Source organism: Hemiscyllium ocellatum, chromosome 10 (genome assembly GCF_020745735.1).
Source record: "Hemiscyllium ocellatum isolate sHemOce1 chromosome 10, sHemOce1.pat.X.cur, whole genome shotgun sequence".
Classification (NCBI taxonomy): domain Eukaryota; kingdom Metazoa; phylum Chordata; class Chondrichthyes; order Orectolobiformes; family Hemiscylliidae; genus Hemiscyllium; species Hemiscyllium ocellatum.
The window spans coordinates 80,470,249-80,482,772 of NC_083410.1; the positions used below are offsets into that span (position 1 = coordinate 80,470,249).

The 12,524-nt window shown below is 38.7% G+C and overlaps 1 long non-coding RNA gene across 2 annotated transcripts in view; it reads right to left on the minus strand.

Moving 5' to 3' along the window:
• Nucleotides 1-292: 292 nt before the first annotated feature.
• LOC132819823 (uncharacterized) overlaps nt 293-12,524 on the minus strand; it is a 65,432-nt gene continuing 53,200 nt past the window's right edge. For both annotated transcript variants that reach the window (XR_009645125.1, XR_009645126.1), the window contains exons 3-4: nt 609-759; nt 293-437 (exon numbers count right to left, since the gene is read on the minus strand). This is a non-coding gene — a long non-coding RNA (uncharacterized LOC132819823). The remainder of the gene's footprint in view (nt 438-608; nt 760-12,524) is intronic.

Consider the following 12,524-nt stretch of genomic DNA (forward strand, 5'->3'; position numbering starts at 1 on the left):
ATATTCAGCCAATAATTAGATTAGATTACTTACAGTAATCTAAACAAGTTGAATGGTCCTGACTAAGCAACAAATGCAAACAAAAAAAATTATAATTCACCCTTCCCAGTTGGAATTTCCAATTGTTACTCACTGTTTCCTTAATTATGAGGGAAATTGTCATTTATGTGCTGTTACTTCTGTTGATGGCTTGGAAACAATTCTGATGGTAACAAGTCAATGTTCAATTTACTTAGATACTTGCAGTTACCCACGTAAATTCAAACAGCAGCAACAATATAGATAAACAATATTTCAAAAATAACAATTAGATCCTTTATTTGGTTGATAGTTACAATTATAAACACACTGCACACAGATATCTGAGGGATGAGCTTGGATCTGTTATTAACAGGCCAAATATTATTGAAGACATGTCCAGAAGAAAACATGGTAGTCTGTAAAAAAAAAGGATTAGAAAGATCATGCCACACATCTAAACTTATTCACTCTACAATTTGTTCTTAAACAATTTCAGGGCATTCGTCTTTGGTTGCATTGAAATGCAATCACGCACAAATGTCTACCATAAGTTCCATAGTCACGTGACCTGTACTATGACCACATACCCTGTCGGCATATATTGCATCTTCACTGCAATAAACTCCTTGTATTGAACACACTTTCATGTTGTGTATTTGAAACATTGCGTCAGAAGTGAGATTGGGGTAAATTTCCATCCCAAAACAAGAAAAATAGCTTCAGACCTGTGAGCTGCTACTGAAAAAGAAAAACAATCACAGTTAAAACACTGCTTAAGAGAAACCAGCTGCAGTTTTTTTTCTCTCTGACCAGCTCCTGTTCAAATTAATAGGGTATGAGTCAGAACTAGGAATTCTTCCACGAACAATGGCAGAATTGCACAATAGCAAAGGATTTGTTGAGCAAACCGGAACCAGTAAAAGTCACAATGCTTTATCATTGTTAGGAAGAGACTGTTACAAAATATATATCAGCATAAATCTCTCTGAAAAGCAGAAGAAAAAACATACGGCAGAATTTTTAAAGCTTTGAAAGCATATTTTCAGTCCCAAGTGAATATCACACATGAACAGTATGTATTCAATATTGAGAACAAAGTGAAAAAATGTTCATTGATCATTACATTACATCATTATCTCAGCTTACAGAAATCTGTGAATTTGTGTGATTAAAGGATGAGCGAATTAGAGACAGAATTGTATTAGAAATAAGGGATCCAAAGTGAAATCACACCAACTGAAAGAAACAAAACAGTTCTAACGAAATGTTATTTCTGCTTTTTTTTTCCACACATGCTGCTGGATCTGCTGAGTTGTACCAGCAATTTCTGTTTTGTTTTAGATCTCCAGCATCTGCAATTCTTTGTGTCATCCTACTGGGAGAAGATAAGCTTATACTCAGGACAGGAACTGATCTGTGCAGAAGTGCCAAAGTTGTCAATCAACAATTACAGCACATGCATGGCAGAACACACCAGGTCTCGCATTGTGCTAACAGATACTTCAGGTATGGTACACCAATCATGAAAAAAAAGACATATCCGGTGTGGGTAAACTGGCATTTACACTGAAAAATGCTGAATTATTTTCCACACAATTGTATGGTTAAAAGAAACAGGTATAGGTGGCCAATGAAGAGACAGTAGCTGAACATTCTGATGAATCACTGTACACCATACACCAGGTTAGGTCAGTCGAGTTTATAGATGACACAGGGTTTGTGACTGTTGGAATGAGAACTGCAGAAGAACAGCAGGTTAATATAAAATGTCAGATAGACACTGGTGCATCGTGCAACATCATAACCTTCACAAACCTGTGCAATGTGGCTCAACATGATGATGCCAAAATAAAGCCCTCAGAAGTAAGTTTGGATTATATGATAGCACCACATTCATACTGAGAGGACAAATTACTCTGTGAGCTCATTGCAATAAAATATATGATAGCACCAGATTCATGCTGAGAGGACAGCTTACTCCGTGAGTCAAAGTTAAAAATCACACAACACCAGGTTATAGTCCAACAGGTTTAATTGGAAACACATGAGCTTTCGGAGCGTTGCTCCTTCATCAGGTGGTAGTCTACCTGATGAAGGGGCGACGCTCCGAAAGCTAGTGTGCTTCCAATTAAACCTGTTGGACTATAACCTGGTTTTGTGTGATTTTTAACTTTGTACACCCCAGTCCAACACCGGCATCTCCAAATCCATGAGTCAAGAGTGTGGTGCTAGAAAAGCACAGCAGGTCAGGAAGTATCAGGATGAAGGCTTCCTGATGAAGGGCTTTTGCCCAAAGCATCAACTCTCCTACTCCTCGAATACTACCTGACCTGCTGTGCTTTTCCAGCACCACACTTGCGACTCTAATCTCCAGCATCTGCAGTCCTCACTTTCGCCTAGATCACTCAGTGAGCCCATTGCAATAGCATGAACAAGATTCTGGAGTTCCATCCCATAGCTGACAAGCAAATGCCAGTCTTCTCAACTGGAGCAAGTCTAAAGCCTGTTCCAAAAGAGCTGTGCAAAGTGTCACACTATACCAAACCTCCAACAGTGAAAAACATCCCACAAGAGTACAAAGATGGGTTCACACGGTTAGGATATCTTCTCAGAGAATGTCATCTTAAAATAGATGAGAATGCAAGGTCAATTCAGTATCTGTCAGTTCAGATTCAAAAAGTTCCTGCTGCCCCAAAGGTGAGACTGAAAAATAAGATAGAAGAGCTGAAGAGAGTAATCAAGAAAGTGACAACTCCTGTACAGAATGGATTAGCATCAAGGTAGTGGTGAAACGAGCTGGAAAGCTGAGGGAGTACATTGACTCAAAGAATCTAAGTAAGGCCCTGAATAAATCTTAGTATCCCATGCCATCAATTGAAGGGATTTTCCCACAACTCGCCAAAGCAAAATTCTTCACCACGTAGATGTGAAGAAGTGTTATTAACAAGTGAAACTAGAAGTAAGCAGCAGCTTTCTAATAAGCTAAGTAAATTCAAAAGACTGTGGATGTTGGAAATCAAAAGCAAACACAGAATACTGGAGAAATTTAGCAGATCTGGCAGAATCTGAATAGAAACTGAGTTAACATTCAAATCTGGTATGATTCTTCTGCAGATAATTTTGTTTCTCTCTTCACAAATGCAGCCAGACCTGTTGAGTTTCTCCAGCATTCTTTTTGTTTCAGTTTCCCAACTATTCTTTACATCCTTCAAGAGATACAGATGGTTAGGTATTTTCTTTGGCATTTCCAATGCTTCAGAAGATTATCAACACAAGATAGTTCGTGATCTTCCTGGATGATATGCTAGTCTCTGGATTGGAGACACAATGGAAGAAGTCACTGCTGACCATGATCAAAATCTAGAGTGACTGCTAGACAACATTCACCAGGTTGAACTTGAAGTTGAATAAGAAACTATATTATTATTAAAGGTAACTGAAGTCAAGTGATAGGCCATGTACTGACAGCAAAGGGTCTTTGCTCAGATTGCAAAAAGGTGAAACTGTAGTCAAACATGCAGCCAAACACAAACAATGAAATAAAGGATGACATCAGACTATGCAGTGTTCATAAAGACGTCCCAGACAGACCATGAATGAAGCTGGGAATAGATCTCTTCACACTTGCTCGAACTGTTTGTCATGATTACTACTGGCTTCTTAACCAGTGAGCTTCACTATTTATCACTGAGATTGTCAATTGCCTAAAAGTATGCTTCAGCTGTTAAGGTATTCTTGACATTGTAATGAATGACAATGGTCCTCAGTTCATAAGTGAAGAACTGAATTGCTTCATGAAAGATTGGGAAATTTAATACCACGTAGTCAGTGTTCCTGTCAAATATATTTTTCTTTTGTGCAGATCTCTGAGCTCCGTGCACGACAGTGACCTTCAGGATCAGATTTCTCTCCAACACTGCAACAGTGATTGCCATGCCATGCATGGACAGTTGGAGCAGCTACACGTGTATGAAGCTAAGAGGGAGTGTGGTGCACAACATCTCAACATTATTCTGAAATAAATAAAAAGACTAATGCAACAGTTAAATTCACTGAAGAAATCATAAAGAAATTGTGCAAGTCTCATAGACAGGATACTGAGCAATCTTCAAGCGGAAAAACATACCTATTGAAGGTATGGAAAACAGTCAATTCCAAAGGCCAATGTCACACTCTGCACAAATTACTCTCTCAATAATGAAAAAGCTACCGAAGCTAGAAGTAGTAACAGATGTGGGTGGAAAAACCAAGGTAAAATGTCAAAAAGCTATATATCATTTCCACAGGATTGTTAAACCATTGCCAGAGTAAAGCATTAGCAAACCAGTCAGGACACAAACATTTACAACAATTCTCAACAAAAGCCAGATCAAGTGGCAACTTTGGACCTGTTTAGAGGAGTTGTCACATCAATTGTATGCAGTGGAAGAGAGCTATCAGATATACTGTCGCAACTGCAAGCACGTGCACAAAATCCAGAAGCTGTTCCTCAGCTGATCAGGAAAAGGTGAATGCACCACCTATACAGAGCACATAGCAACCATCAGAACCTGAGGTCCACAGCCACACAATAACAAAAATAAAAGTGCAATGGTTAATACAGCAGAAAAAAATGAGACTGGAATGATATTTTCTGCCAAATATATATCGCCCAGATGAATAGCTATTACGATTCTTAATCCCACATTGAAACAAGGTCGTCCCAATACCAGTATTTGTACTAGCTTGAATCTGTGTTCCCTCATTCTACTCCTACAGTATTGTATATACACATGCAGTAATTATAGAGGCACACATTGCACAAAGTATATTTAACACAGGAATGAGGCCAGTAGGTTGATTTAATATATCTGGACTCATTTTGTTTGCCAAACATGATCTGTTCTCCCTGCACAAATGAATGACATTGCTTGCATTAGCCAGAATGCTCCAGTAACTGCATTAAACAACAACTAAAGTTTTGTTAATTTCTTATTCACCCTGTTTTTCCATCAAACCACTGAAAGCTCAATGGAACAAATTGATGAAATCTAAAAGATTTCAGATAAATACGTGATATTGCATATTGGAAGGGAAACATCAGAAAATTTGTACTCAATGAATGGCATTAAATTGGCTAAGAATGAATATGAAAGATACCTAGGAATCCTAGCACACCCAATGCTCACCATCCCCAACAAATCCAGGCTGCATTCGACAATGCTAAGACAAGGTTCAACTTTGTACACAGAATGGTACGGTATAGTAGAGGTAGTGATCAGGTTCTACAATGCTCTGGTCAAACCACACATCAAACTGGGTCAGTTCTGCTCACTGTCAAACAATGCAGGTATTCACGTACTGGAGACAGTTAGAGAAAGCCCAGTAGTCCTCGTGCCAGAGGTTTATGAAGAAGGACTGAAGAAATTCAAGCTTTACAGCCTGGATAGATGACAACTGTGAGGTAATCTAATAGTGACACTAAGAGTTTCACATTTACCCCTGGCTTATCCTGTCCTCACAGAACTGTGCCTGTGATTGCCTATGATGCATGCCTGTAGGCCAGCAGCGCAAGTTTTTAAGCTGCAAAGAACAACTGACATCCCTGAGACACACACACACACACACACACGCAGCTTCTCACATTAATTTGACTCGTGAGGTTGGATCATAAAAAGAGGCCAAACACACACCCATGATGAATGTAGTTGGAGGTCATAAATGTTCTCACAGATGTTGAAGCATCAAGTTTCACAGTCCAACATGAAGTAAAATTTCACTTTGACATTACAGAAGGTACAGAAATTAGACAGGAATTGAAAAAAAAATGTGTTCTTGACAAATAAGTGGCTGATACAAAGAACTATCATCCAATAGAAGTTTGTATGTAGAAGCAGGGCACATATTAGATATATTCCAGGTTACTAACACTCATCTGTACTCAACCATTTCTGGACCTAGCAAAAAGAAATGCACTTTCTCAAACACCCCACAAAACACAAAGATGACTTAGAATCTGAATGAGTATCATAAATATATAAAATTAGTGACTAGCAGGATCACAAGCAGTTCCTCAGGCAACCTTTCAGGAATTTTCTGTACCTCCACCTTGCAATTACACATCACTTAGGACTAGTACACTAAAAAGATAACAGCACAAATATTCTGATGGCCACAGAGTTGTTGGAGCAATACAGTTGCGCATAGTGACTATACATAGTCCTAACAAGGCAGACTCAGTGGGAATTGCCATGAAAATGGAAACATCTGGTAGACAATTCTCCTGCTTCTAGAACTCTCTGAAAATCTCCTTTGGAAATTTTGGAGAGTTCCACCTCAATTAATACTTAGCCAGAAAACGTACTCTAGGTCCTAGATAGCTGTTAAACTGACCCAACTAATCATGGACCCCTTTTCCCTATACTTTCAACTGTACTCCGCTCCCCAGCCTAATCCCACACTCCTTGTCTCCTCCTTACCAGACCACCATCACCAACCCCACCAGATCAGACACCCTTCTTCAAACTACCGGTTTTGATATCCCTCACTCCTGCCAATCTGACCTGGCATTTCAACCCAACCTGACCCAACCCGAACATTCAAATTACCAGCAGCATGATTATGACTCACCTCACCCCCTTTCCCCAATGCAACACACCATCTCCCCCCATCACTCCACCTCAACTTGACCTGATCTTCCTTCTTTGATCTGACTCAACAAACGCCTTCCTCTCCTCTGCCATTGCACTGGAGAACACCTAACCCGACTCAACACTCTTTGGCTTGCCGCACCCGATACTTTCCTGACCAGAAACCCAATCCTACTAGATGATCGACCCAACTTCCCCGTCAACCTCTGACTTACTGAGGCACTCATTCACTTACTTAGTACTCTGGCATCCCATTCACCTGCACAAGGCAGCCTCACCACTTAGCATTTCACCTACAGCTACCTCCTCTCCACTAACTGCCTCACTAAACTCCTAACTTATCTGCATATTTACCCTTTCACAACGGCTATTAAAGTGGCTAGTGTGCTCCTGGGCGTAGGATTCACAGAACACTGCAGATTGACTGCTGCAAAAGGTAAGCATCATTTCTATAATGATTTTCTGTCCTGCTGGATTCCTGGAGAAACTTATAACAGGAGCTCCTGTCCAAATCTCCAGAGCAGAATACAATGAGAAGTAAAAGGGTAATTTTTAATCTTATCAAGAAATCCTGGACCAATGATCTTTTATGTTGGTCTGCAGCACACAAACTGAAAGGGTAGCAGAAACAAATTCAGGAGGGAAATTTCCTATCAAAAGGAAATTGGTTATGTATTTGAAAGTAAAATATTCTCTGTGTTATAAAAAAATGATCATGGGATCAGAGCTACTTGATAGTTCTTTCGAACAGCCAGAAAAGAAGCAGAGGATTAAACGATCTCCTTCTGTCCTCTGTGATTTTTAAGATCATAATGCATTTCCACATGTTCTGTGAGTAAAAAGCAGGAACATTACAACATCTTGCTAAAGATATAATATGTTAACCAGTAGTGAGATAAAGAACTAGGGAATCGACATGAAAACTTGCAGCTGTTGCTTTGTTTCAACATTGATATTTCAAGTGAAACAGTTGGAATAAATATGATTCATGTCAAAAAAAAAACAAAATATCCAATCAAATGCAAGGTAAGATTTGAAATACTTAAGGATATTATTAAATTGGAGAGGGTGTAGAAAAGATTTATAAACATGTTACCAGCACTGGAGAGTTTGACTTATAAGGAGAGGTGTTATGAAGATGTGTGTGTACTGTCCCTTTAAGAAAGTTAAAAGCTAGCAGAACAACCTGACAGCACCAAGTGTTTTGAACAAGATACAATGTAACCTTTTGGTCCAGCAGCTGGTGTAGCTGGTTGCCTGGAGACAGAAACAAATTCGAATTAGGCCAATCAGTTTAAATTATACTCCAGAAAATACCAAATTCTAATCAAGTTTGAAATTAGTATCTTGACAATATTGAAAGCCAATGACACAATCTGATGCTTTGATGGTGTAAGACCTGGGAAAATTGAAAGCCACTAACGTCTGCAGACTGCCCGGAAAATTAGCTCTCTTAACGGTACATTTATCTATCAACCACTCGTGAAAGAGAAATTCTAAGAAAAAGAAAATACACAGAGGAAGGTACAAAGGGAAGATTTGACAGCTGCCTGGTTTTGAAATTTGTATTTTGGTAAATCTTAATCGGGATTTTATCAGCCGAGTATTATGGAAGAGAAAGTAAAAGAGAGGTTAGAGGAAGGAGTTGTAAATAGGTGTTAGTTAATTATTCTATATTATATTTTAAGAAATAAAGTTGTTAATTTTTACTTTAAATAGTTCTTGGCCTCTTGAATTTTCACAGATTACCACAAGGGATAAATCTTTTCTGTGTTGCTGGTTTAAAATTAACAGAGGGGGTTTACCCCGTATCTTAACAGAGGGTAGTTGGGAGCACTGGAGGTTGAGGTGTGACCTGACAAAAGTTTATAAAATCATAGGAGACATGGATAGAGTGAATATCAAAGGTCTTTTCTGTAGGGTAGGGGAGTTCAAAATTAGAGGGCATAATTTTAAAAGGTGAAGAGAAGGATTTAAAGGGAACCCGAGGGACATTTTAACACAAAGGGTGGTTCACATGTGGAATGAAATGCCAGAGAAAGTAGTAGGTGCAGCTACAGCTACAACATTTAAAAGACATTTGGACACGTATGTAAATAGGGCAAGTTTTGAAGACCAACCAAACACAGGCAAATGGGACTAGTTTAGTTTAGGAAACTTGGTTGGCATGGACCAGTTGGACCAAAGGGTCTGTTTCTGTGCTGTAGGACTCCATAACTCTGTGATGCTACGATGATACTTTTCCAGATGTGATTATCTGTAATAAAAACATAAATTGCTGAAAAAGGGTCACTGGACCCAAAATGTTACGTCTGTTTTCTCAGATACTGCCAGACCTGCTGAGTTTTTTGATGTAGATTTCTAACATCCTTGGTGCTTTGTTATATTTTGATTATTTGTATGGATACTAAACAATGACATACATAAAACGATAGTAAATATCACTTTCTCTGAATGTAGCTAATTCTTTCAGTTTCCTCCAATGTCTGTATTTGAGAGAATTTCTGAACTAAATCCAGTATCCACTGCATTGCAAAAGAATAAGAACTGAAAGTAAGTCATCTAGGACAGTAGCTTCAAAACTCATCCTAGTGTTTAATAGAATCAAAGGAAATTTCTGAGAACCATACATCTCTCATTTTTGAGTCACTCAGAGAACTTCTTAGTGGGAGCAGATGAGAAGCTGTTGCACCCAGCTATCCAGCATGAAAGATTGACCCAACATGCAAAGTTGTTGCTGTTAAAAGTGCAGGAATTCATTCTAAATTCTGTTCTGGAATGCAAAAATTGTTTGATCACTTGGACCTCAGGAATTATTTTTATAGATGGTTTTAACTTAGTTGACTTGGACAGTAAAATTAAAATGTGGCTTTTTTGTTATGTCGGGAATACAGGAGTTGACTGCAATTTGGGAAAGAATAGATCAGGTTTTTTTTGTGTAGTTTCTCACTATGTATTTAAAACACTTAGCTATAATTTACTGTCTTTTACCTCTGGCTGAAGATTGTCTTACTCCACCCCCTCATCTTTCTGTGTACTCTTCCTTCAATACACTTTTTGTAATCTTTCACAGATGTCTAACAAACATTGACCAGCATTCACAACAGATCTGTGGAGGAGTCTTAGAGTCATATGGCATGGAAACAGACCCTTCAATTTAACTTGTCCATGCTGACCATGTTTTCCGTTTATTTGTCCTACATGAAACATTACCCTCAAAATGTGTGATACTTTTAAAAGAAATAGAAAGACAGTCACTTGGAATCTGCAAAGAAATTGGCCAGGATCAGAAATTAACAAAGACAAACATAGCCTTGCTGATCTCAATTTTTAAAAGATATAATGAGCTTTAAAAGCATGGCGTAAGAAACCAAAGTTGGGAATATATGAAATTTGTGCACATTAACAAATTAGCAAATTTACTCCTGCTTGTAACTAATAATGAAACATTTAAACTTTCTATTTTCAATTATTAGCTTCGTGTTATAAATAGATCTTCTTATTGAGAAGTTAAACAGATGGTTTCTTAAGCACCTAACCACTATTTTTGTGACTTGGAACGCAGTACTGGTATTACATTAAATGTGATAACTGCTGCATGTGAACAGAACAAACTGTCAGTGGAAATCAAAGAGCTCCTCAAGTTCAGCTGCTGTGTGGAGATGTAATTTCTGTATTCCTTCACCTGAAGGTATTGTAAATGTCAAAGTTTGCACCTTAACACTCTAATTTGCATTAGCACAAGATTCCAATCCTCTCCAGCCAACATTACTGCAAATGAAGATCCTAAATTATTCATAAATATTTTTAGATGTGACATATAAAGGATCATTAATTGAAACTGGAAATCAATGCAAAGGAACTATTATTTTTAAAAAGACAGTTTCAAAATAGTCTAACTTAATCTTGTCTAGTACTTAGAATGTAGAGCAGTACAGCAGAGTACAGGCACTTCAACCCATGATGTTGTGTCGAACATTTATCTTAATCTAAGGTCAAGCTGACCTACACACCCCTCAATTTACTGCCATCCATGTGCTTGTCCAGCAGTTGCTTAAATGTCCCTAATGTATCTGATTCTACTCCACCACTGACAATGCATTCCACACACCCACCATTCTCTGCATAAAGAATCTACCTCTGACATCTCCCCTAGACCTTCCCCCAATCACCTTAAAATTATGATCCCTCATGATAACCATTTCTGCCCTGGGGAAAAGTCTCTGGCTATCTACTCTACCTATGCCTCTCATTACCTTGTACACTTTTATCAAGCCATCTCTCATCCTTCTCTCCAGTGTGAAAAGCACTAGTTCACTCAACCTCTCTTCATAAGACAGGCCCTCCAATCCAGACCGCACCCTGGCAAATCTCCTCTGCACCCTCTCTAAAGCATCTACGTCCTTTCAGAACTGGACACAATATTCCAAGTATGGTCTAACCAGGGTTTTATAGAACTGCAGCAAAACCTCGCGGCTCTTAAACTCAATCCCCCTGTTAATGAAAGCCAAAACACCATATGCCTTCTTAACAACCCTATCAACATGGGTGGCAACTTTAAGGGATTGATTTACATGGACCCCAAGATCCTCCACACTGCCAAGAGTCCTGTCTTTAACCTTGTATCTGGCATTCAAATTTGGCCTTCCAAAATGAATCACTTCACATTTATCCAGGTTGAACACCACTATTTCAGCAAAGTAAAATAAATTGTGGTCCACAAGTTTCTTGTGATACTATGACAATAGGTGAATACAACACAAGCAACACTGTCATGAATCAGTTATGTATCTATGGTCTACAATTTTATAGAAGTGTATTCTTTTGATAACATTTAAAAATCCTTGTCTTCTGCCTTTTCAAGTAATAACTCATAGTAACTCGCCAGTTAAAAGGAAGAAAATATTATCAAATCTTAAGAAGGAGAGAGTTGATATAGCTCTCCTACAGGAGACACACCTGTCGGATAAAGAACACTTAAAATTACGACAGGGCGGATTTGATCAGGCCTTTTTTTCCTCTTTTAATTCAAAAAGCAGGGGAGTCGTTATCCTTGTCCGGAAGAACTTCCCTTTGAAAATTCTAAATCAGATAAAAGACGAATCTGGACGATATATTTTGATTAAAGCCCTCATAAATGGAGAGGAATATGGGATCTTAAATGTGTACTGCCCCCCGGCACACCCCTTTAAATTCATAACGGAAGCTTTTTCAAAACTGATGGCCTTTGGTGCCCGTCATACAATTATAGGGGGAGACTTTAATTGTATTATGGATCCGGAAATAGACAGGATTCCCAAGAGTGCCGCTGGAGTATCTCCCAGATTTAGACAACTGGTGGACCTGAATAAAGAATTAGGATTGGTAGATGTATGGAGATGTCTCCATCCACAGGGTAGAGATTTTTCTTTCTACTCTAATCCACATAAATGTCACACAAGAATTGATATGTTTTTTGCCCCATCGATTTTTCTAAATTCTATAGCAACCTGTAAAATAGGTACTATAGCAATCTCTGACCATGCCGCTGTATACATGGAAACTAAGGTAAAGAACAATGGGACATCCGCTCGGCATTGGCGTATGGACTCCTTCCTGATGAAAGATAGCAAATTTTTAAAGTACTTCTCCCAAGAACTTAAAACTTTTTTAGAAATTAATACTGGTACGGCTAGCAATCCGTCAATGATGTGGGAGACCATCAAAGCTTATGCACGAGGTTTGATCATCTCCTATTCAGCGACCCAGAGGAAAATGAAGGGAGAGCAACAGCGTCTGCTCGAAGCTCGCCTAAAAGCAGCCGAAACAGCATACGCTGATAGACCTTCTATCACAAAATTGCAGAGGATTACAGCTCTTAGGACAGCTTTAAAC